The sequence below is a fragment of the Archocentrus centrarchus genome, chromosome 3 (assembly GCF_007364275.1).
Source record: "Archocentrus centrarchus isolate MPI-CPG fArcCen1 chromosome 3, fArcCen1, whole genome shotgun sequence".
Lineage (NCBI taxonomy): Eukaryota > Metazoa > Chordata > Actinopteri > Cichliformes > Cichlidae > Archocentrus > Archocentrus centrarchus.
Genome location: NC_044348.1, coordinates 24,230,186 through 24,255,491, shown reverse-complemented (window position 1 = coordinate 24,255,491; position 25,306 = coordinate 24,230,186). Strand labels below are relative to the sequence as shown.

General features: G+C 39.5%; 1 protein-coding gene across 1 annotated transcript in view; it reads right to left on the bottom strand.

Moving 5' to 3' along the window:
* tln2a (talin 2a) overlaps positions 1-25,306 on the bottom strand; it is a 112,941-nt gene that overhangs the window by 70,937 nt on the left and 16,698 nt on the right. Inside the window, exon 2 of the mRNA XM_030719246.1 lies at positions 13,446-13,493. The gene's annotated coding sequence lies outside the window, so the exon portion shown is untranslated. The remainder of the gene's footprint in view (positions 1-13,445; positions 13,494-25,306) is intronic.

Here is a 25,306-nt window from a genome sequence, read left to right as displayed (position 1 = left end):
TTTTGTCATTGTGCACACAGAATTCAAATTCATTTGTAGAGAACTCCCAGACAAAGAGCTCAAGAGATAAAAGGAAAATTAGAACAAGCGCTAGAACATGTAGCTACTGTTCAATAGATCCATGAGGCAGAGTGGTGCCTGCTGGGAATGCCCAGGCCCTATTACAGTAACATGGCCTCTAATCCAATAATTGAACAGCTTACAAGTCAAACAGGCCAATCCTAGAGGATTTCTGAACCAGAGAATCTATTCAATATTTGACCAGAGCATTTTGGTACCCTACACAAAGGCCATACTGGGCTAACATCCACGTGGTATTTAGTCCACCATCATCTTTTGCGGTTTATCCTTGTCATGTATAGCAATTTGTTGTTCCAGATGAACACATCATTTTCTAATTTGAAGTTAAAAGACCTAAAGCAATGCACAAAGGCAGCGTGTAATTATCATGCAACAGTGGGATTCATTTTGCACATGCCCCTAGGAGATTGAGGGAGATCACTGCTGTTTTCGAAACAAGCCTGACTATAGAGAAACCCCATTTTAAATGCCGTAATTCCTGATAACAGTTAGCAAGATTAAAAAGAAACAAAGCGTTTTAATTAGACATGTCTGATACCTTAAAAAATATTATATATTATATATAAAAAAACAAAAACTTACACTCTCCAGCCCCTGGTGGAAGAACTAATGTGCTCATGAGGAGCATGTTACAAATTGCAATCCATCCATTTTTCATGCATTGCTAGCGAGTAATGATCATGCTGTGTAATGCACCACTTTGTCAGGCTTCACCATAATAATCCTGAGTGGGTTTAGTTGAGTTATTTTAACACTGACTGAGTTACTTGCAGAAGTCAGCATCCTTGTCAGTGGTTCTCAGTCTGACTGTTGCAGACTGGTGTAGAAAAAGAAAAAGAAAAAAAAAAACACAGTGGAGCATTAAAAATCTAATTAAAATGGAATTAAAATATAACAATTAAAGAGCACAGAGAAATACTCAGAAGAGTAGGAAGCAGTGGTTACATTAATGTGAGACAAAGCTATTAGGCTGTTGGCCAACAAATATGTTCCATTATTTAACACAGGTTTGACTGGAGTTGCTGGAATGTAAGCACTGATTTGCTAACTGGATTTGTAAGCTCACACAATAATGGAGCAATAGTCCACTACTGGAAGTAAACCACGAGAGCTAACACTTAAAGCTCAGATAAGAACAACAGGGTGCCGCTTAATCAATTCCTTATACTCTGGTCCTGTGCTGATGTTATAAAAGCTTAAAATAAAAAAAAAAAAAAAAGAAACCACCCTATAAGCACTGTAAAGTCAGTATTGCTCATTTTTAGCACCTTTTGCACAGCTAACAGCTTGCTGGCCTTTTCCATTGCTCCTCATCTCCACTGGCCTTTCAAGTGTTTCATATATTCAGTTAATGTTTTCTCAACTACACAAACACCCTCCCACACATAGGGTTGGTCGTCCTGACAATTATTCCATGATGAATGAGTTTCAGAGTGTTTACCAATTTCATGTACATCTGGAACAAGCCAACCTTTTCTTCTAAATAACCTCAGCTGCCAATAAATCCATTTTTACGACCACTCATATCCAAGGCAAACGCAGTGTAAACAAGACATTCAAGACCCTCTCTGACTATTCATCAGGCAGAAAATGAAATTGATCTAAAGCACACAAGCTTAGTCACACACACACACAATCAAACCAGCACAGTTAGAAATGAGGTCATCATCATCATCCAGCCAGCATGAATGGGGCGGCAGAGGACAGGAGGTTGAAAGTGTCAGTGGAAAATGTTGGACGAGGAACTGAGTAAATATCGCTCTCCTCTCTCTCTCTTTCTCTCTGAGTGCAGTTAAGTCGAGCAGTGACCCCTGCTTATTGCTCACCATGTGGATCCCAGTTCACACAGGCTCATGCTGGCTAAAATGTTTTTTTTAAACTAGTGTCACCGGATCCCGAAAGTCTTTCAAACGCATCAGTGTACAAACAAAATGAATCTATTTGGGAGTGCGCACACACACACACACACACACACACACACACACACACACACACACACACACACACACACACACACACACCTGGTTGCAAGGTAAACTTGTTAATGAATATTTATGGTTGTGTTCCACAGAGCCTGCGGTGTTTTCTTCTGTTAGTATCAGAGAAAAACAAGTACTCAAACTCCACTGTCTCAGAGGAAGTTTTGATAAATGCATGTTGGTAACAAGTATGACTGAGGCAGAGTAAGGGCCAGGTTGTAACATGGAAATTTAAAAAAAAAAATTGTGCCAGATAACTTTTTAAAACCACCTGTTTTCCTTGTTTTTGCTCTGCTACTTTACAAATGTTGAAACAGACTGAACTTGCATGCAACTAAAAATAAAGTCCCTATACTTTAGTTACTTTTCATTATTGCTAAATGTAAAAAGGCACGTAGGATATAAAACTGTCACAGCCTTCTACATGGGATAAAGCTACATGTGAGAAATACCTGCTTGGATAATTATCCACCTGGTTGGTGGTGGGGTCAGGTGACAGACTACATATGCCACGGGTGGCAGAAACTACAAGTCTTTTGTGTGTCTGTGTGTTTTTGCATGTGCTTTGTATGAAAAAGAGAGAGAGCGAGAGAAAGCGAGAGAGAGCTTGGCAAATAGCTAAGCCAGGCAGGTGATGCATCTCTGTCGACAGGGGCTCCAGTGCAGGTGTCGGGTTTCATGAATGGAAGGAGAGAGGCAAACAGTCCCACAAGCTGCAACACATTATTAAGGCAATGTGACACACAGTCAGTATGATCATTTATTGTCATTACCTTGTCTTTTTGTTGTTGTTTATGCCACTATCAAATGAATAAGAATTGATGGAAAAACTGCTCAAGGGATTACTAATTTTTTCCAAGAACTGAAAAACCTTGAGTGCCACAAACCTGGATTAAATCAGCCTCTTAACTAGAAAAAGGGAGTCTGCTTGAATCCATTCAAAATATGAGGCCAAACCACAGTCACCCTAATCATTTGGCTCAATTTGTCATATGGATATCAGCTTTGACGGGTACTTGAAAACAAACGTGGCTATGTAAGACTGCTCGTTTTTGAGCCAAAACTCAGACTTAATCTTACATTACAACCCTCACTTACTCCCACGTTGCAGTTTTCCAGTAAAGACCTCAGCTTTTGTTTTCTATTTAGAATATGGATTCAGCCTCTAACAACTCCATTGGTACTCAAGGATTTGTTCAAATACAGGTTGCCATAGTTACAGAGGCAGGTTGTGGCTCGACTAACATCTGATCTGTTTTATAAGGCATGAAAATGAGAAAACACTGGAGTTCATCTGATATTCACATAAAAAGAAAGTTTTCAAAGGACTCTATGCAGTCTATGAAGTTCACCCGTGATTCAATAGCTTCTAGAACCAGCTTTAGCAGGCATAATCTTGAAGTAATTGTTTTCCATATAACTATCAATCTTTCACATCGTTGTGGAGAAATTTTAAATTTAGAATCTAGAATGCTTTGGTATTGAGGTTTTGCAGGCACATAACTAACTTGTCCACATTTAAAAAAATAACGTACCAATCATGGTGACAATGTAGAATCAAATGAATAAGGCCCAAGTAACACAGGCCTAGAGATTGGTCTGTGATCTGGCAACAGATAAGGTGGTGTCTTGTCCAGGATTGTCTTATAGACGAAGTGAAACCAGTGATGGAGCCACCGGGTATGAAGGGAGGGCCAGCCCACCAGTTTATAGAGGTCACAGTGACGAGTGTGGAAAGGCGCATTAGTGGCAAAGCGGATGGCTGAGTGATGAAGAATGTCCAGTTTTCTGAGAGCAGTGCTTGATGCCATTTTGTAGATAATGTCGCCATAGTCCAGAATGGGCAGTACTGTCATCTTGACAAGCTCATGCTGCCAAGCATGAGTGAAGGAGGCTTTACTGCAGAAGAGAAAAGCTAGTCTGGCTTTGACTTTTGTCTGAAGATTATTGACGTGTGTGGTGAAAGACAGAGATGAATCCAGCCAGATGCCTAGGTATTTCTAAGATTTAACATTCTATTGCTGTGCCATTGGCACAGCTGAACTTGGGGGGATTGGAGGCCTTATTTTTTCAACCAAAGATGATGCATTTGGTCTTACTGGTGTTAAGGCGGAGATGGAGGTTGTGAAAGGACTGCTCTACAGAGCTGAGGCTGATTTGATGTGTAGATGCTGCAGAATGGAGTGAAGGTCCAACTGAATATAGGATGGTGTCATCAGCATAAAGATGGATTCGGGAACTGCCAGCAGCTTTCGCTACATCATTAATGTAGATGGAGAACAAGGTTGGTCCCAAGATGGAGCCCTGAGGCACACATCAGGGATCCAATAAAAGTTGTGCTTTTTGAAACATGTTGGCTATAGTGCTGAGGCACAGCTTTTATTTTTGAAGGCAAACCTTGTCCATTTCTGGTTAGTGTTGCACTTTTTTATGTTCTACTAACACTTAGCTAGCAGTTAGCTAGTATTCGTAGACAACCACAAAAAAATACACGCAAACATGGCAATCTACAAGCAGCCTAGGTTGTTTGTGGTGCAGTAACTTCTTTGAAAATGATTTCACCCAGCGAGAGCCAGCAACCCCTGGGAGCCACTGAGAATCAGTCAATGTCAATTTTATTTCTATCGAACATTTAAAAACAACAAGGTTGACCAAAGTGCCTTACAAGTTAGTTACAAAATAAGCAAAATCGATCCATAGATCAATAAAATAAACAGAGTAAAACACAAAAACTAATAGAATAAATACAATACAATAAATGTGTTTTTAATGTTTCGGATAAAATTTTTTAATTAAAAAAAAAAATTGGACAATATATATTTTTCCTTAGCAACCAGTGGTTGAATCATGTCCAATAAGGTGGACAGCATTCAGATATGTGTTAACACAATACGACAATATTCACATCAGCAAATTCACCCCAACATCAGACGGTCCAGTGATCAGAGAAATTGGAGCAACATTTCAGACTCTACAGACCTCAGTTAATATGCTAAATGTTATAGTTAATGACAATACAAATTGAAAAACACTGAATGTCTTCCAGAATGGCTCTTCTCTCTAAAAAAAAAAAAAAAAAGTCAGTATGGCTTAGGTTTGCTTTGAACCAGCAAACTGCCAAAACGTCTGTTTTTATAGAGGTGCTAACACTTCCTGATGATCAATTAATCAAGTGCACTTGATTAGCAGCACCTGGTTGCCATTTACCCACCTTAACTTCTATGGCAATAGTAAAGAGGTACGCACGGTCTCCTATAAAAACTCATTTTCACATGTATATCCTTTTATTAAACTTTGATTAAATCTATTACAGTTGCACAGATTATGAAATTTCTGATACTGAAACAATTTTTTAAATAATTTGTCCGATAGCCAATGCTGACTCCAATACAGTACTTGTAGTGTTTTCATTTTGCAGTCATTTATCTCCCCTTTGTCTCAGGCAAAGAAATCTTTGCTATAAAAATGACTGAAGTCTTTGAGTTTTTAAACATTTAGCCAGCACAGATAACAATTTGAAACAGCAGCCAACATTGGCAAATTACACTTTATTTGTGGATCTGACAGTTTCAGTCAGAAGGGCCAGTATCTGCTGATGTCAATATTCAAATTATATATTTGTACATGCCATCTGTTAAAGCAAAAATTATTCAAAGTTTAAACTCAGTCATGAAGGCAGCCAAAGCTGTTTTTAATACCCTAAATGGATGCTATAGGTATATGTACATGTGGATGCACTAAGAAAGAAGGGTCATCGCCACAGAGCACTTGTAAATACAGGAATCGGTCGGTGATCTAAAAAGCTTTTCTTCCTCTCAGACATAATTGAATACAGAACTCAGTGGAAATACCACTTCCTCACATCCAGTCCAAGCCTTCTGAAAACCACAGGGGACAGCTGAGCAGCATCCATCAGCGACCCAGAAATCCAAGAGTCACCAAACCAGACACAGACCACCCTGCCAGTTAGAGCTCTGACACAAACGTGATTCACTCCACATTTGTTTTCCGTGCTTCCAAGCTTTGCAGGTTCTGAACAGACAAGCAGGCGTGAACAGAGCTCTGTGCATGAATGTGATATTGCCCATCTACTTTTCTTTCCCCATCCCCACTGACAGGGCTACAATTTGTCTTAAAACAGAACTGAATAGATCTACAGCTTGTTACATAAAGTTGGTGGCGTAGGGGGAGAGCTTTGCTATAGGGAGACTTATTAAAAAATGACTCAAATAAAATGGATGGGATGAATTATAGCTCAACCTACCATCAGCACTTGTACTTTAAGCATTTCCATTTTGCACTGCTGTTAACTGTAATTTCCCCATTGTGGGATCAATAAAGTATCATCATCATATACTTGACAAATCAGAGGAAATAATGCATATTTAAAATATTTTAACAATTTTTACAAAGCTTTTGATTAGCTTTAAAAATTTTTGATGTAACATTACAGCTACATCTGCACTATTATAAATTAAAGTTAAACACGTAAAAAAAAAACAACAAAAAAACTTACACTTTTGAGTTTTACAGGAAGACAAACTTTTGAGAACACCCTTCATAAACAAATGCATCTGAAATTCTTAATCAATAAATTGCACCATTAGTCATTTCAACACAAACAGAGCTTTTCATGCCAGAGCCAGACTAGGATCCAAAGATTACACATCCTACTTTCAACAAGTCTCTGGTAAATAGTGCTCTAAAAGGCATTATGGAGCCAGTTTGTCCCACTGAGTGTACAGCTGTTTTTACACAAGAGCTTGGGACAATGTTGGGAGACTAAGGTCAGGAAGCTTCCCCAAGTTATCCTCTCTCACATGCAGTACTCAGCAAGAGAAGGTCCCCCTAAGATGCACTCCCACAACTGGAAATATTCCATTTGGTTTAGGTGAGGGAGCTGCCAGGCCTTTTACCTGTGCTATTCTCACAACATTTGGTCAAATCAGACATCAGACTTTGTACTGGGGAACTAGTGGGTTAAATGTGGGTTTAAAGCCTTGATTGTACTTTGTCTGCTAGAGTCTGTTCATGTCTAAGTAAATTACTTAAATTTCATCATCAGACAGTGAGCATGAAGTTCCACGTGGACGTCCACATGCCTGCCAGTTTTTTGTGACTGCGTGGACTTGTCCAGGGAGAATTTACATTACAATGTACCAACAACGCGCGTGCAGAGGACTTCAAGCGGACTTCAAAGAAGTATAACAGGAATGACTCCTTGGCCATCGAGTCTCCAGCTGTCTGTGTCTGTAAAAGAGTATAATCAAGGCTTAAAATCTGACCCCACTGGATTCTCATATGCACTGCTGCCAAGTGTTGGCTACAAAAAATAAATAAATAATAAGGGATGCAGTGCAATTCCACAAAACTACTGATTATTTCCCGATACTTTAAAAAAAAAAAAAAAAAAAAAAGTAAGTAAATGAAGGAATTACTCAATATTTGTTTTTGAGGCTACAAGTTTGCTGATATTGATACTTATTTAAAAGCTCTCAAAACGTTTTTCAACACTGCTATACAGCAGCAGCCTTGGAGGATAATACTCATAGAAAACAGACTGAGATTTTTAAGGGCGAAAATGTCGTTTTGTTGTGATCTCTGATCATCTTGTGGTAATCTTGGCCGTCTGCACTCATGAAACAAACACAACTACGCCCTTATGTTACAAGGATAATTCAAAGAAATGGTGAACCACTGAACCTAAATCTCTCCTTTGATATGCTTTTAACATTTATTGGATAGATTGTGTTTCGAGTGTAACTGATTTAGTTAAAGTCTGAGGATAATCCCTGCTGTTAGATAATTCGTGTTATTCGCTTTCCTCAATAATAATTCCACATCCTTCTGCAGTGTCAAGATATCTTCAATTTGAATATTGTTTGGATGAATGCAAATCATTTTAGTATTTAAGTCATTAAATACTAAAATGATTTGCATTCATCCAAACAATATTAAAATTGACTCCAACTAAGGACTGACACTGATATATAAAGATAATTAAAGATAAAAGTGTGACTACATGTCATTATCGAGCCAATTTACACATCAGCGGCAAGATTAACATTCAAGGTCAACAACAACTACAAAGTGCATGCAATATTTTTCATTTTGGCAGATTGAAAGTGGCCATATTAATTGAACAGTATCACTAATTTCTAGCTATTTATGTGTAAAAAAAATAAAAAAATTATATATATATATATATATATATATATATATATATATATATATATATATATATATATATATAATATATAAATAAAAGGCCAGATTCTGATCTTTTTCAGTAAGTCATTAAAAAAGAAATACAAAGATAGTCATCATCTGCACTCCAAAGGGAAGACCCATGATAGCCGCCTTGATCTGAATGCCAAGAAGGCCAAGGGATTTCTGGACACTGAGGCCTCCTTTATTTGGCAGTGACACAATTGAGATTACACAACCCTCCCAATGGCACGGTCACTCCGCCTGGAAAAGCAGGTGATTCACTATAATGGTGCCAGTCAGCTGCTGTGGCGATGGTCTCAGTTTTCCCTCCATCAGGAGGCATGACCCATGCCTGCCAGTAAAATGTCTAGCAGTGGAAGGAATTCGGCAATAGCCTGAAACAGTCAGGGTGGGATGTGGCCAAGAGCCATTTCCCAGGGGGGTAGTAAGAAACCAATTTTTTATAAAAAAAAAAAATAGATAAATAAATCTATTGACAAACCAAAAAGCTTGTGACACTGCCTACCCAAGGGTTACGTCACCTGATAATACTCCTTAATCAGCTCTGAGGCTAGTTTATTAGAAAATACGTATAATAATGAGGAAAAACCATTGCATCAAGCAGGCAGGTTTCTGCTTTGATGACTGTGAAATCACCTCTTTCTTAGCACAGCGCTGCTTGTTTAAGAAATACTTGGCACTGCTGCTGAATGATGCCGCTCTGACTCACTAATTCCACCACATCTGGTCATAGTCAGATGTGACCACTTTTTTACGGTCACCATAGTGACATACCATATCATCATGGTTAAATAGACCACAGTGCAGTCAACCTCATCTGCAAGGTATCTGATCAACTGACAGAGATTTAGGCCATGGGTATACCAATATAGCTGCAATTATTTCAGTAATCCATTGCTGGGTCAAATATGGACAGAGTATCGGGATAGACTGACCCAGAATTCTGGGTTACTTTGTATGTATACATATAGTCCTAAATGTCCATCATAGCAGTTCCCATCATAAGAGTACATAATAGAATAATGTGTTGTCATAGTATTAAACTAATCCCAAACCTCTGAGTTTGTGTCTAGGTGCAGTTCCTGTCTACTGTGACACTTGCAGAGTCTATGCTGCGTGGTGCCCACATACAATATGAATATACTCTTACCGTGAGATTGTAAGACTGGATACGGACCATCTACAGTGCAGCCAGACATTTCTCTCTTTGGGATAAAACATTGCCAGGCTATTTAGTTTAGTTGCAATTCTTCCCGTCCACAATTAATTTAGCTTCTTGGCAAGAAAGGGGCTGACAGTCCAACAACGATAATAATAATAATGAGGACATCCACTCAGTGCTATACCATGTGCAACAGCTGGGATGTTTAAATTGTAATAAATCTCCTTGGCTAGCAATTATACTTGCCATACTAAGGGAAACCGAGCCAAAATAATTCATGTGGCAGTGATAAAAAGGGTTAAATAACTAATTTAGGGTGGTTGCTGTCTCATCAATAGCTGAGCAGAGGTTGTTCCACACCATAGGAGACTGTCACACAATACCTTCCAAATTAATAAATTATGGAAACCCGACCTGCTGCTGGGTCAGACTGCTTCTTTGGCCATCTACTGAGATAAACTCACCAATGAATAAAGGAAACTCTGTGTGCATGTCTGTGTGTCTAGTTTTCTCAACAACTGTCTCTTTCAACCTTTTTTTGGTACACTGTATTGCCAAAAGTATTTACACACCATCCAAATCATTGAATTCAGCTGTTCCAATCACTTCCATGGCCACAAGTGTATAAAATCAAGCACCTAGGCATGCAGGCTGCTTCTACAAACATTTGTGAAAGAATAGGTCGCTCTCAGAATTTCAGTGAATTCCAGCATGGTACAGTGAGAGGATGCCACCTGTGCAACAAGTCCAGTTGTGAAATTTTGTCACTACTAAATATTCTACAGTCAAGTGTTAACGGTATTATAACACAGTGGAGCAACAGCAACTTAGCCACGAAGTGGTAGGCCAGATAAAAATCACAGAGCAGGGTCAGCAGGTGCTGAGGCACATAGTCATTAACTTTCTGCAGAGTCAGTCATTATAGACCACCAAACTCATGTGACCTTCAGATCAGCTCAAGAATAGTGCACAGAGAGCTTCATGGAATGCGTTTCCATGGCTGAGCAGCTGCACCCATGCCTCACCAAGAATACAAAGCGCCAGATGCAGTGGTGTAAAGCAAGCTGCCACTGGACTCTAGAGCAGTGAAGATGCTTCTCCATCTGGCACGCCAATGGATGAGTCTGGGTTTGGCAGTTGCGAGGAGAGTGACAGTTGTCTGACTGCATTGTGCCAAAGACATGGATGAGTCAGTTTGGTGTGGAAGAACTCCCTCAAATGAATAGACACCTTTGGGATGAATTAGAGTGGAGACTGTGAACCAAGCCTTCTTCTCCAACATCAATGCCTGACCTCAAAAATGTGCCTCTGGAAGAATGGTCAAAAATTCCTATCAACGCACTGGAAACGCCTTCCCAAAAGAGTTTTTATAGCTGCAAAGTGTGGGCCAGCATCATATTAAATTCTATGGAATAAGAATTGTATTGCACTCAAGTTCATATGAATGTGAAGGGAGACAAGCAAATACTTTTGGCAATATAGTGCATATTGCTGGGATCCAACAAAGTGCAGTGCTGAGATTGTAATTGTTAGGATGTGAATAAGGATAAACAACAGACATGATTATTACGTAAGGTATAAGGCAGGGGTGCCCAATACGTCGATCACGATCTACTGGTCAATCGCAAGAGGAGTGCAGGTAAATCGCACGGAACCCCCAGTGGAGTTGGGGAAAAAAATGTAGATCGCATGGCATTAAAAGAAGTAGAAGATGGATGATAAACTATCATCCATCCATTTTGTTACCACCCTACCCATTTAACCACGCTAGCTTTGCAAGTAGCTCGCAAGCTGAAACAGTGTGGGCACCCCTGGTATAGGGCAACCCATTACTGTTGTCTTTCTGTCAATACTGGAAAACAAGCTACAGTTAAAAATAAATAAATAAAAAAAAATCACATTCATTTACAGCATCAGAGAACTTTAAACCCTGCAAAATGAAAAGAAAAGATGCATTCAGAGCATTTCAAAATAATCCTGAATGACAGGAAATTACAAATTTCCTGTCATACTACAAATTTATATGCCCCAAAGAATGCCTCTCAAATTAATATTTAAAAATCAGCCATTAAGATGACAAAAGCCGATCAATATACCGTATCGAGAGTGTATCAAGAGTTTCATCAGCTTAGAGCTTCATAATCTGAGCTCATGCTGAACTAATCATCTGAGAGCAAACAGCACAGTGAACAGCTGGAAGAGGCTGGGATCACACTAGCAGAGCCATGACAGATATAAACAGACTAAAGGAAAAGTTTGGACTGAGATACAAATTCCTTGATTTTGTTTTTTGTTTTCCCCTCTCTCTCTCTTTATTGGCAGCTCAATTTTAAATATCCCACCACATTAAACTAAGGTACACCACCATTTTCAAATGTAATGCTTTGTTAAATGAATGGGAAAGTCCTTTAAATCTGAATTATGCTATGAAAACATGGAAATATCAAACAGTGCAGGACACTGATATGTTTTCAGTTGTGTGTCTAAAGAGTGGTCACAGGCAAAAGGAGCAATTTTCAGCACACACAGCAAGTGACAAAACCAGAGGATAATTAGCATGTCATTACCTCAAAGAGCCAAGTTTGAACCTATAACCTGATTATAATTTGGGAATACACTGTAAGCACATCTGATTATATTGAAATCTGTCTGTTCATTGAAGCATGGACAAGACAAATCAACATCCAAGCTCATTAACTGCTGGAAAACTAAAAAGAAAACATGCAGCCACTGTAAACTCATTTGTGGAGTGGAGCATGGTTACAAAGGAGCTGGGCACCAGATGTTGCCTAGTTAATTGCCCCCTGAAAGCAGTACATTGAGTCAACTTGAAAATGTACATTATTGTGTGCTGTTAGAGACGTGCATACAGGCAAACACAATTTGATGTGTTATAAATTCTACTGACTATTAGTTACCTGAATGTAAACACCATAATCTTGCGTGTCCACAAAAAAAGTTCACTGAGTAATTGATAAACTGTACCAGGTGTGTCGTTCTCACATGCATGCATGCACGCACGCACGCACACACGCGCACACACCAACTCCCTTGCTGGGTAAACACACAAATGGAGTGAAAGTAGACGGCTCAGTTTCAGCAGCTCCCCCGACTGATGTGTCATTGCTTTAGAGTGAGTTATACAGGTGAAGTGCATAAGCATTCACAGTGTACCTGTGACTGTGTGAGTGAAGAGAATGACAAAAAAGGAAGCAAAAAATTAAAAAAAAAAACATTAAAACATAAAAACTGAGAAAATTCAGTGAAACCAAAGCTCCTACGACAACTACAAGCAGCAGATAAAAGCAAAGAGTCGACGGGAACACATAAGAAATCATTCAGTGTGCTTCCATATGGTTCCCTGGGAGATGGAAGCTACTCCTTATTCTGATAAGCCCTGTCAGAACAAACATGCAGCACACGACAGAGTAGTAACGCAACTGTATACGAATAATACCATTAATGCAAAGTAGTACATCTTCAATAAGTAATCACCAAATTTAATGTAACACAACTACCAGAAAAGATATACACTTACAGGTCACTTTGTTAGGTACAGCAAGTTCAGCTGGTCATTAACACAAATATGTAGTTAGCCAATCACATGCCAGCAACTCAGGGGATTTTTAGGCCATTATTAGCAAGCTGTACCTAATAAAGTGATTGCAGGCAGAACATAGTAGCATCAGTACCAAAGTAGGAGCTTACCATTGGGAAGAGTTCACTGGCTTCCAGTTTGTATCAGCACAGCATAAAAGTCAAACTGCAAAGCCTCTATCACAATTATCCAAATGTGTAATTTCACACTTTAATTTAACAAAAAGCCAAATCACACATTTTCAGCTACTTCTCTTTCACCCGTAAGTGGTGCTGTACACCATTTGTAATTACATTTTTTTTCCCAAGTCTATCTAGCCACAGTCCAAACACATGATTTAAAAGCCATTCTGTTACTATATGTCTGCACAGAGTCTCCATTAACACCCTCTTACCTTATTGCTGAGGAAAACGCAGCCCTAGATATCTGCTGATCTTCACAGCTGAAAAACAAAAGAGGATATTTATGAGGCAAATTTATAGAATGCAAAAATCAAATTTGGGCTTACACACAAAGATAATTACAAATTTTAATCTATATAGAAATTGAAGCAATGGATTTACAGCAGTATTTATGCTCCACTGAAACAAAATACTTATTCCCATATTTTCAGATATGTGTAATAGGCTATGCCATATTTGACAGCAAATAGGGATAAGATAAACTCCAGGCGAAGCATAATTAGGATATGCACAATAATTACTGCCTTGCTGTTAAGAACAAAGGGGAAACTGCATCCACTTAAATAGATAGATGCAAGTTTAATAAGTCAATAAAAGAAAAACAAAAAAAAGGAACACAGTTCAACTAGGAGAATATTTTAAATGCCAAAAAATAAACAGCAACCACTAGAATGCAGCATGATAAATAAACAGACACAGACACTTCGACTAAATGATCTTTAAGCAAGTGCATTATGGTTTAAAATTACCTACTTCATGTGAACATGCCTGTAAAGTGCAGTCTAAGTTAAAACACTTGAGTTTTGTTCATTAAGGGAATGAAGAGACACTAAGTATATTGTTACAAAGATTTTAGTAACGAGCTCCTAGCTACCAGCATGCAAACAATGAGAGGCAATCATATAGCTTGCTTTACCCCCCCCACACACACACAATGAATTCCTTTCTTGCAACATCCATGTTTAGCTGAATGAATATAGTAAATTAATCAAAGGTAGGAGTTTAATATTGTAGCCTGGTCAACTCTAGGAGTTAATGTTTTACTAGCCTTTCCTGGTTAAATAAGAGGGAAACAGTTGTCTTTATAGCCATGGTATAATAGCAAAAGATGAAATAATTATTTGGTAACCAGTATTTCTTTCATATCCAGCCACTTGCTGTTGTATGTTATAACCAATATTATTACCTTGTGATTTAAAAACTGCATTTACTCAAATAGGGATATTGATTTCAAATCACTCAGTAATTCTAAGCAGAATAATAATCTCTCAAACATCTTTTTTTTTTGTACTTAAAAAAAAAAAGAAAGCAAATTTAATCTGTGCCACAGTTGCACATGCAGTATTTTTCTACAGCTACAGTTTCCAAATGTTCAAGACTGATCGATACAGCAGGACAGCCAGAACATTTCACAACGGGCAGCATGGATTATTACACCTGTCCAGGCAGTACCATATCATGCCCACAGCCAGAGTTAATGACACAAGCTGCAGTTGCTCCAGACAGGGAGGAGGACTGATGGGTGGACAAGTGAGAGACACTCTAAAAAGGTGGATCATCGGAGGGAAAACCAGCACACTGCAGGCACACTGCCGTGCCTGTTCACTCTCCCACGGGAAACTCTGCACACACTGCGGTAACACCAACACTTGCATTATTGGACAGTCTTCTTGAGTGTCTGTGAGAATGTGTCAGCCATGCAATCCTATACACCAGTGAAGTGATTTGTTTTCACATACAGCAAAATGTGAAAAGATTAAGTATATTTCACAGGAACCCAGAACTGTGGCACCTTAATACATCAATTAATATATCCAAGAGCTACAAACAGTGCGATTTTAGACAGGCAACTCTAAAGAGCTGCATACTGATGAAAGCAAACACTGGCCAACGCTGCTAATGATTCTGATTACCTGCTTAATCATCAGACTCCGCTGGAGCTTGGCTTTTGCTCAGACAACCTGCCCCCTGAGTGTTATTGACTCGCTGACATTGGCAGTGAGCTGAAGGTTTTAGGTTTCTTACTGAGAGGCAACTGATTCACACAATGACTCACTCCTCCAGTCCCACTGAGAAAGTAGAAAAAAAAATGTAACATAATAGAAAATGTTCATTAAAGAGTGTAAGAAAGAAAAGGTCAGAAAAGCAGTATACAGCTGTGCACTCCTTTGTTTTTTAATTCAGCTCTTTTCTCCCTTGACAGAAACCAGTATCCACATTAAACTCTTTGCAACTTGACTCCCAACAGCTTCAGTGATTCAAGTGTGCTAGTAGTAGCTAAAGTAGTTCCTACTAGCATATAACCTGCTAGCCTCAAGCAAGCCTGTCAGGCAGGGCACAGTTGTCAGCTAACAACTTAATTCACCAGCATTTAGTATCCACATTAATGTCAGTGGAACGTGACAGCTAACGCGTTAGCTAAGCTGCAAGCCTCAAGCAGCTAAAAATTCTACTTACAGCTGAAAAGGTAATTTGCCAACCCTGACTACCAACAGTGGGGTTTCTAGTGTGTTACACTACTAGCAGCTAAAGTAGCCTACATTAGCTACTACTTGCATACTTGCTGCAGACCTCAAGAGCAGAAACTCCTTTTTAACCCTTTTTAAAATCACTGCCACATGAATTATTTTAGCTCTGTTTCTCTTAGTATGGCAAGTATTGCTAGCCAAGGAGATTTATTACAATTTAAACATCCCAGCTGTTGCACATGGTATAGCACTGAGTAGATGTCCTCATTATTATTATTATCGTTGTTGGACTGTCAGCCCCTTTCTTGCCAAGAAGCTAAATTAATTGTGGACGGAGAGAAGTGCAACTAAATAGCCTGGCCACATCAGCTTAAAAGCCGCCCCCCCCAAAGGAGAAAAAGCGTGCTATGCTATCAGCATTTGCCAGCATAAACGCACAGGCTAATTTGTCAGTGTTTGTTAAGAATTATTTTCCCTTAACAAGAATATAGTAACCTTATTAACCTCACTGCGTTTCAGGAGAGTTTTCCTAGTAGTGGCTAAAACTGTCTACATTATTACTAGCATACTAGCTGCTAACCTCAAGCAGTAATGACCTCCACTAGCAACAGTAATTATCTAGTTCTCACCACATAGGCAGCAGGATTTTGAAGACTCACACTGCTCAGACTAAACCTTGCAGGATGTGTGACAGAGTCTTACTTTAACATTCAAATTATAGTTTTGCATAAAATGGTTCAGCCTCCAATGTTTATAGCCTCTGGTAATAGATGGTTATTGGATGCCATTTAACAGGGCCTCCTATAAAACCCATCTAGAATATGAGAAGGAAACTTTCTCACAGATCAAACAAAAACAGTTAAAGAAATCACTGGAAATGCCTCAAGGAAAATAAGTAAGCACACGATTTAAACAAAATGTGCTTGAGGAGAGAGAAAAAACAAATCTCACACAGCTAGGCAGATATTTGTACTATAATTCTGTCATCCGAGCCTAAGGGGGTTATTGCTATGAGCATAAAAACCCCAACACATTTGGTTTAGGAAACTTCCAGGGGTTACCACAGGCATAAGTAGCAACTATGTGCTTAAAAAAACAGACTTTACTTTGAGTGTATTTTTGTTATTTCCAAATTAGTCCCAAAAAAATAAATAAATTATAACTCAGTAGTGGAAACTCCTAGTAGGCACCCTTGGGATTTCCATAGGTGTGGCGCATTGCTGAAGGCAACCTTTGGAAGCACAATATGCCACTGGGGACTTCATTGTTCAGTCTGACCTGTTTCATTAATTACACCATGCAGAAGAGGACAGAGTGGGGACAAGACCGAAAGTATGTTGGATAGGAAAAGCCCCAAAAAGGAGGGTTTTAATAAAACAGCCCATTATGATGTCCCATCATCAAACTATCAATACAGCTGGAGACTCACAGGTCAAGAGGCAACTCAGAGGATGCAGAGGATGTTTGCCATCAAGCAAATTTGAATTCATTACAAGTGTTCCACTAAAAACTAGGTGCTGGGTGCTAAGTTCCTTGCTCCAGGCCACCTCAAAGATCAATGGCAGCTGTTCACTGAGGGGAAGCATTGCCCATTAACATCTTTACCAATTCTTCAGAGATTTAGACAGACATACAGGCTTACTAAAAGGAAAAGTCTGACACATTATACTCATTCTTGTTGGATGAATATCACTCTGTGCCTTAAATATGAAGCTTTATGTTAACTTTATGACAACAGAGGGAGTTGCAATGTAATTATCCTACATTACAATCTGAAATTAACTTGCAACTAGCGAGATCCTGAATCTCAAATCTTGGTCAAATATTTTTTAGAATTATTTTCTTCTCAAGTACATGGAAGCTTATTATCATTTGAAATCCATCCAATAACAAACAACCTTAATCACATTCTCATTAGCGAGATAACTGGCTCAGCATCAAGGGTAATCAAATCCATCACTACTATCAACAGCAAACCCTGGCTCCAAATAGAGTCATAAAACATCAGTGTGTCAATGAAACCATACCGCTGCTACCTGACAAATCCCACAAATGTAATGACAGGGGTCTTTGTTCCATAAACAACCCCTGTATAAACCATAGCCTGAAAATTTCAGCTCTTTGCAGAGAATGGGGTACTTTTTAGAAGGAATGCCGAGGGGAAAATAAATTCTGGATGATGCTTATGCTTTTTAGTTATCTGTCTTAAGTCATGGTAGACCATCACGCCACTGAAGAATACTCAATAATTGTCTGGGTTCTTCTAGGACTGCTCTGTAAAAGTAGAAGAACTTGATATGCAATAGTTTAAATGAGAGCATGGATCTGGGAATGATAAACGTGATGGAGGAGGTGCGAAGAGGAGACTCGGTATCCATTACCCTCACTGGAAGCTACTCATCTATAATTGCACTCAAAATATAGAGCTTGCCTGTAGGAAAAAAAAAAAAAAATAGACCTTTAGAGAACTCAAGATATGACAGGATGAATCTGTGCAACAGATCTAATTAATGAGAAAAGTACTTGAAGTAAAAGTAAGTAAACAGTCATATTCCAATCCCTACCACCTGTTTGAAGCACATAATGTGACCTTTCGGTGCAAATACCAGCTAGAATTTCACTAATGTCAGACAGAGCAAGAAACATTTAGAGAGTTAGTGGTTAGAAGGTTCTTGGTTTGAATCACATGGTTGACTAAAGTCTTTCTTTGCAGAGGTTGCGTGTTCTCCCTGTGCCTGTATCAGTTTCCTTGGGGTGCTCTGGTCTCCACAGTCCAAAGATTTAAATATTAGGTTAACTGGTGATTCTACATGGGTGGTGGATGTCCATCCATTCATCAATTTTCTTAACTGCTTATCCTATTCAGGGTCACAGGGAGAGAGGCAAGGTACACCCTGGACAGTGTGCTAGTCCATCACTGGGAGACAGATGACAGTGAGACCAACAGCCAGTTCTGTTCACCAGTTAACCTAACATGGATGTCTTTGGACTGTGGGAAAAAGCTAGAGTACCCAGAGGGAACGTACACAGGCACACAGGAACATGCAAACTTGGCTATACATGTGAGGTTGATAAAGCACTTATTAATGAGTGGTCAGTAAAACTATTAAAGACCCAGTAGTTGTAAATTCTACGTTTTCACCAAAACCCAGGACTGCACTACTCCAAGTAACAACCTCTCAGTCTTTATAGACATTAATGTTATTCTGCTGCTGCGTGTGCTATCAATGTACTTTTTCTAAAAAAGCATGCTGAAAAGTTACATTTTTTGAGCACACAGTATGAGCCCATCATGAACCCAAAAATACAGGTGGCCACCAGTACTGCCCCTCAGCCTCCTGGCAGTAGAATCTTTAGATGACAATTCCCCTGGAAGTACAAGTTCTCAAACACATAATTACCAGGTCTCAGCAGATCTTAATGGGGTAAATATGATGTTGTGTTCACCAAGCTGGGTGTTCATGCCGCCCACCTAGTGGGGTGAAGACAATACCACATCAGCCTTTCAGGCTGAGGGGTAATAAAAACTGCTTTGCCTGCTTCAGTTTTATGATGTGTCCTGTTTGTGGAGCTCAAAGGTGCCACAAAATGACAATTGCAAAATTCAAGCACTGTCAGAAATTTTCTTTAGAAGAAATACCCATCACACTCAGAATAAGCTGACAATTTCAGCTCTAGGCTACATAATATAGATACAATATACTGTATAGGGTTTCTGCCAGAACAGTCGTTAACCCCAGCTGCTTAATTTGAGTGATGAGAGTTACAGGCAGACAGAGGCGAATTAAAGAAACAAGATGAAATGAAAACATCTCCCCAGTTCTGTATTCCTTCATTTATTAATTTTTTAAACTTATTAATTTATGAAGTCATTTTTATAAGTGCAAAATGGCTAATGGCAAAAGCATGCTAATAAGATACATTATCTAAGTCAACAGTTGCAGCTTTTGTATACAGCAGAAAAAAAAATGCCCCTGTGCTCAGGCCCAGCAGGTGGTCAATTTAGGCCCAGACTTGTAACACACTGGTGGAAATGCTTATATTAAATTATGTAAGACATACAGTGCAACACAGTGCATGTCCCCTATAAGAATAAACACATTTTTACCATACAGGACCTTATCACCCTTTCTTTTTTTTTTTTAGGAGTCAAGGACATCTGGAGAACAGCTGGTGCGCTGCATCATATGCAAGCGTGCGCGCGCACACACACACACACACACACACACACACACACACACACACACACACACACACACACACACACACACACAGTTGTTAGAAAGGGGTTAGAGGGTCAGGAGCCTGGTGTCCAGACACACCATTTAATCTGGTGTAGGTATAGACACACTTTTTAATAGACACACAACCACGATTACACAGAAATTCACACACACACACACACATACATACATACACTCTCTCTCTCTCTCTCTCGTCTCTCTTCTATACAAGGCAACCACTCAACCCTCTCTGGGGAGGGCAGAGAATCTCACTGATTAGCTCTGCCTTTCCAGAGAGTGGGGAGTGGTGAGGATTGGGGGGGGACACGGCTACTAATTCAATTACACAGATTCTTGTCCCTGTACAGGCCGACTCCCGGTTACATGAATGGAATCAAAACCATCCCAGCCGAGTGGGGGGTGGAAGCAGAGAGCCAACAATGTGTTTACATTTGCGATTTGCACTGGTTGGTTTTGTTTTAACTTGTGAGAGGCCCCTGTTGTTCTCTGGCTCAACACTGGAAACCCATCATGAAGTGAGAGCTTTATAGGTTTCGGTCAAAAAGTGTTAAAAGAAAAAATAAGTGTCAGCAATCAGTTGCTATTTAAATTCAACGCTATCCATTCAGATATTATTCTAGCCACCTGACTTTGAGGATTGTCAAAGTCTGGCACAGGGATGAGCCCATAAAGCTAAAGTGTAGTTAGAAAAGAGGCAAAACAGGCAATGCAAAAGACAACACCAACTGAAAATAAGATAGAGGTAACAATAACAGAATAGACAACAATTCCGTTACAGCTAGCATTTGTTAAAGTAAATATTTTACTTATTGCAAACAAACAATCACCCATTCCCTTTCACTGATTAACCATCATCTAGTTGAAATCCACCCTGGAAAATTCCCTGAAAATGTTGGACGCATAAAGCCTGGTCAAGGCAACAAGTACCGAGCCTTCCTCTGTCACAATCACAAAAACAGAACAGAGCATCCATCAAAGAAAGGCCTTATGTGACACTGAACACCACATAATCCAAATGCACAAATTTAGCGGGCAGAAAAATAATATCAATAAGAAGCTGACATAAATACCACATAATGACATTTTAGTTACTGTCCGTCTGTCTGAGTTTCAGAACTGAAAATCTGGGCCTTCGTCCAGCGTTTCAAGCAAGTTATGCTGGATGTGACGATACCAGCTGCCAAGCAGTCATGGCATAGCTGAGCAGCTTGAATCCAATCCCACTTTTGCACTCCTTGGCAGGGTATGATAGATCCTGTACTCTGGTTACACCTTCTGATCACTTTGCACAATCCCCCAACAACACCTGAGGTTTTAACGTGGATGAAAAATCAAACCATTTTGGCTTCGGTATTGGAGTTGGCACCACAACGCGTATCTGAATGGAGCAAAAATTAATCGCTGGATTAATCTAGAGCTACTACGCATTGTTACTTTGGTCAATATGTGGCAAAAATGTTGCCAGTTATTAATGAAAAAATAATTATAAAGCCCTTAAAAGTACCAGTACTGCTGATAAAAGCCCCAAAACAGTTAGAAGAGTCCTGTATGATCATCAAATCTGGTGAGACAGCTATAGAAATTATTTTATAAAATATAATTGATAAGTGCTTTGATTAGACTAAGTTTTTTTTTTTTTGGCACATTACACCACATAATGGGTGGCCTCTTGTGCCTTTTGGTCCACTCGGGTTTAAAAAGTGCTTGCTGATACAGCCACGGGAGTGAGTACATTATTTACAAGATAGAATAAATCACCAGTTTAAAAAGCCATGTCTCACTCTGGCAGTCTTGCAGATTAGGATGGTCCAACCTTCCTCATGAGCTGCCGACCTAATCTTCTTTTGTATCTCAGCCGCACAGATATGGGAGTCCTCTAATCCGCTCACTGGCTGGACAGCTGCAAACAGACATTTAACGGTCTCCTGCTGTAGCTCTAGTCATTTTGGCAATAGCCAAGAGCTATGGTATATGGATTGACATACATTTTAACTAGCAAAAGTACTGCTGTGCCACCCCTTATCTTTTTTCATTGGCTGCTTTTGCCGTCAAGGTTTTCTAAATGGGAGAGTGTCTTTATAGGTGTGACACTTTCTTAAAGCACATCTTTAAAAAAAAAAAAAAGTCCACTGCAATTTCAGGACAAGTGGATGTGATAACAATTCCTGGCAGGTAAGCCGACAAACAGGCAGGAAAACCAATTAAAAAGCAGTCTTCTGGCTGCTCAGAGGCCGAGGCACAGCTAAGGAGAAGAAAAACATGACATGGGAGGCAAAGTGACTTACAGGCCTCCGACTGCCTATTGTGGGTGAACAATCCAGCTACTCCAAGCCCAGTATTTCTGAGCTGTCTGCAAAGTGAAAGCCTGACCCCTTGCTCGTCAGTTCTATTGTTAGAAGGAGGCAGGAGCCGCTCCCAATTCACCTCATACTACATTAAATGCTATGCATTGTTTGGGGAGTCAGATGGCAACAGAAAGCACAGGAGGTGGTGAGCATGCACACACACACACACACACGCATGCACGCACCTCAATTTTAACATCCCATCATTTGAAGACAGAGAAGTTAACACGTACCACGGCTAATCTGAATGACCTAACTTGTGTTTTTACAATATAAGAACCACGTTATTGCAGTTGTCATGTGTGATTCCACATTCATGTTCAGCAAGTGTATCAGTGTTGAGCCATCACATTTCTACAAACACATATATAAGCCATCTTTTTGAACTTACAGCCCAAAATGTGAAAGCACTGTTCTAGTTAAACTCTAGCTGGTCCTCACACAAATTTCTGCTTGCATCTAACCTAAAACACTATCCATTTGTGGGAAATGCTTGCTGGAAATCAGGTCTTGGTCAGCCGTTTAATATATTAAAAACTGATTTATAGGCAAAATTACACCTGTGTCAAAGCAACATGCAAAGTCATTATCTAATTAATGTAATAATCTAATGCATGTAAGTTTGAGATTAACAGATGGCACAACATGCTGGCTACAGCACTCCCAGCATTTGCAGTGTGAAAGTATACAAGTATAAATGAAGAGAAAAATCCTCTAAGTACCTCATTTAGCTCTGTAGTAACACTATAATTCTAACGGTGTATGAACCATCTTGGGAGGGTTGCTCACCGTAATGTGCTCTTCCGTGCAAGTGACAGTAATACTAAACTCAAGCTAAGTTAAGGCCTGATGACCCATTTCCTGTCATCGCAAATCATACACGAGGAGTCAAGCTTTTTAGATACCCAGACAAACAATGCTAAAAATTCAAAATGTCACACAGGCAGTGTGAATATCCCAGCCATCTATGCGCCTCACTTCATCCATTTACCAGATGTGTTTGCTGATTTACAGCCTAGCGAGCTCAACCTGTGTCATTTCAACCGTGTGGCTGGATCGGAGCTGAGGTGTTGACATGCTTGCTAACCACAGTGTTAAGAAGAGACGGGTTAAAGAATTAAGAGGAGGTTAGAGTCGAATGGGAGAAAAAGAAAAGGTGAGATAAAGAGGGAAACAGTTTGCAGGGGGGGGGGGGGGTGCAGGGGGCACGGCTACTGTTTCCTGCTAGGTCAGCAGACTGGGGCTGATTCCAGGAGGGCTTATCTTTCAACAGGAATACCACAACCGCACCAAAGGCAGAGACAGGAGGGAAGGAGGCGACCAACACTATGAATTCTTAGCTTGCTGCATACCAGGAGGAGTTGATAACATCAGTGATAAATAAAGCTTTGTTTTTTCGAGGGCTTTAGTGCAAATAAGAGCCAAAGAATTGGCCAAACCTGACAATTATGAGCAATTTAAAGTCCTACAGTCCATACCATAATGTTACAGAGGAATATTTAGAGACGATGGAAGTTTAACACTGATCTGTGCCATTTGCTGACTGTTAGATTAAAAGGTCCAAGCACTGAAAACTGAAGTCCCTCAACACAATAAGAGCCCCAATAATTCACTGCTAATTATCATCACAAATCTGCGGTCTGTGTTGCTGATAAAAAAGTTTAATAGTTTGTTCATGTGTAAAGATAATTTATCTAGCCACAGCATTTTATGGTACCATAAAATATATTTTCAGAGATACCAAGCAACCTGTTGCCTTAACTTGTTAGTTTAATGATTAGAGGTCACAGTAGTTATGATAATAGTCCATTCTCACAGTAATGATACAATAATGCCATAAATATTTCTACTGTAATACTGACCTTGTTTTATTAACAGGAAAAAAATGACACAAATTTATTTTCTACTTTATTACTATTGATAATGTACAAAAGTGGGTGGAGAAAAGTACAGATCCTGATTTGCTGCTCATGTTCTGACTGATTCCATCTATGTGTTGGAAATATTATAGTTATATCAGGCTTTAAGGGACACAGGTAACCCTGTAGAACAGCAGGTGTTTAATAAAAGCAGATGTAGGACTGGTGGAAATGGCTGGAAGCAAAAAAAAAAAAAATGTGACTTCAGCTCATGTTTTGTGAAACCAGGGTCAGGCTACAGTCATTGGAGGATTTCATTCATATCCTCTGACAGGTCTGTCTGCCTTAAGCACACGAACTGTCTTTTGTGCTCTCCAGCGTCAAGAGTTGAAATATGAGAAAAGCCTGATGCTCGGACTTTGTTCTATGTGCAGAGAAAAGTCTATTTAACCTAGCTTAAAAAAAAAAAAAATCATATAGGAGGTTCTTTGAGGTTTCCTTTTAACAGCATATGATTTGTTTGGGCAGCATGAGAGCACGGGACTCGAGGTGAAAGCATGCGTGATAATCCACAAGTGTGGGAGTTGGCAACCACGTTGACAAAGCTATTCAAACTGTGCTTGTGTCAGGTCTGTTGTTAGAGTTGATCAACTTCTAAGGGAAATATCTGGCTCTTTAGCTGCAAAGTGCTCCACTGTGTTCACCAGGTAGTTGCTAACTTTGTTTTTCTGTTGTTTGGTGCTGGACAGTACAAAGCAGTTTTGGTTAAAAAATAATAATAATAAGCTGCCAGCTGTTGCCATATGGTTCCTTGAGCTAAGGGAAAATATAGTCCAGTTATAATTCTCTGTGGTGCCATCATCATAAACAGCTTCTTATTGTTAATAGAGAAATATTTATTGCAGCCATTTTAATAGACAGATCAGAGTGCATTATTGTGTATTAAAATGGAACTTCCATCCCATAAAAAGAGAAAAAGGAGTGTGTGTGTGTCTGCTTCAGGTAAACACAGCCTGCCTTAATAAAGTCCTGCAAGATGAAGGAAATCTTTGGAATGCATGGCAGTCCAAAGCACAAAGGGATGCCAGGTTTCTCAGCAGCATTCACCTGCTCCCACAGCTGCATTAAAAAGACAAAAGGCTTGGCAGCACACTTTA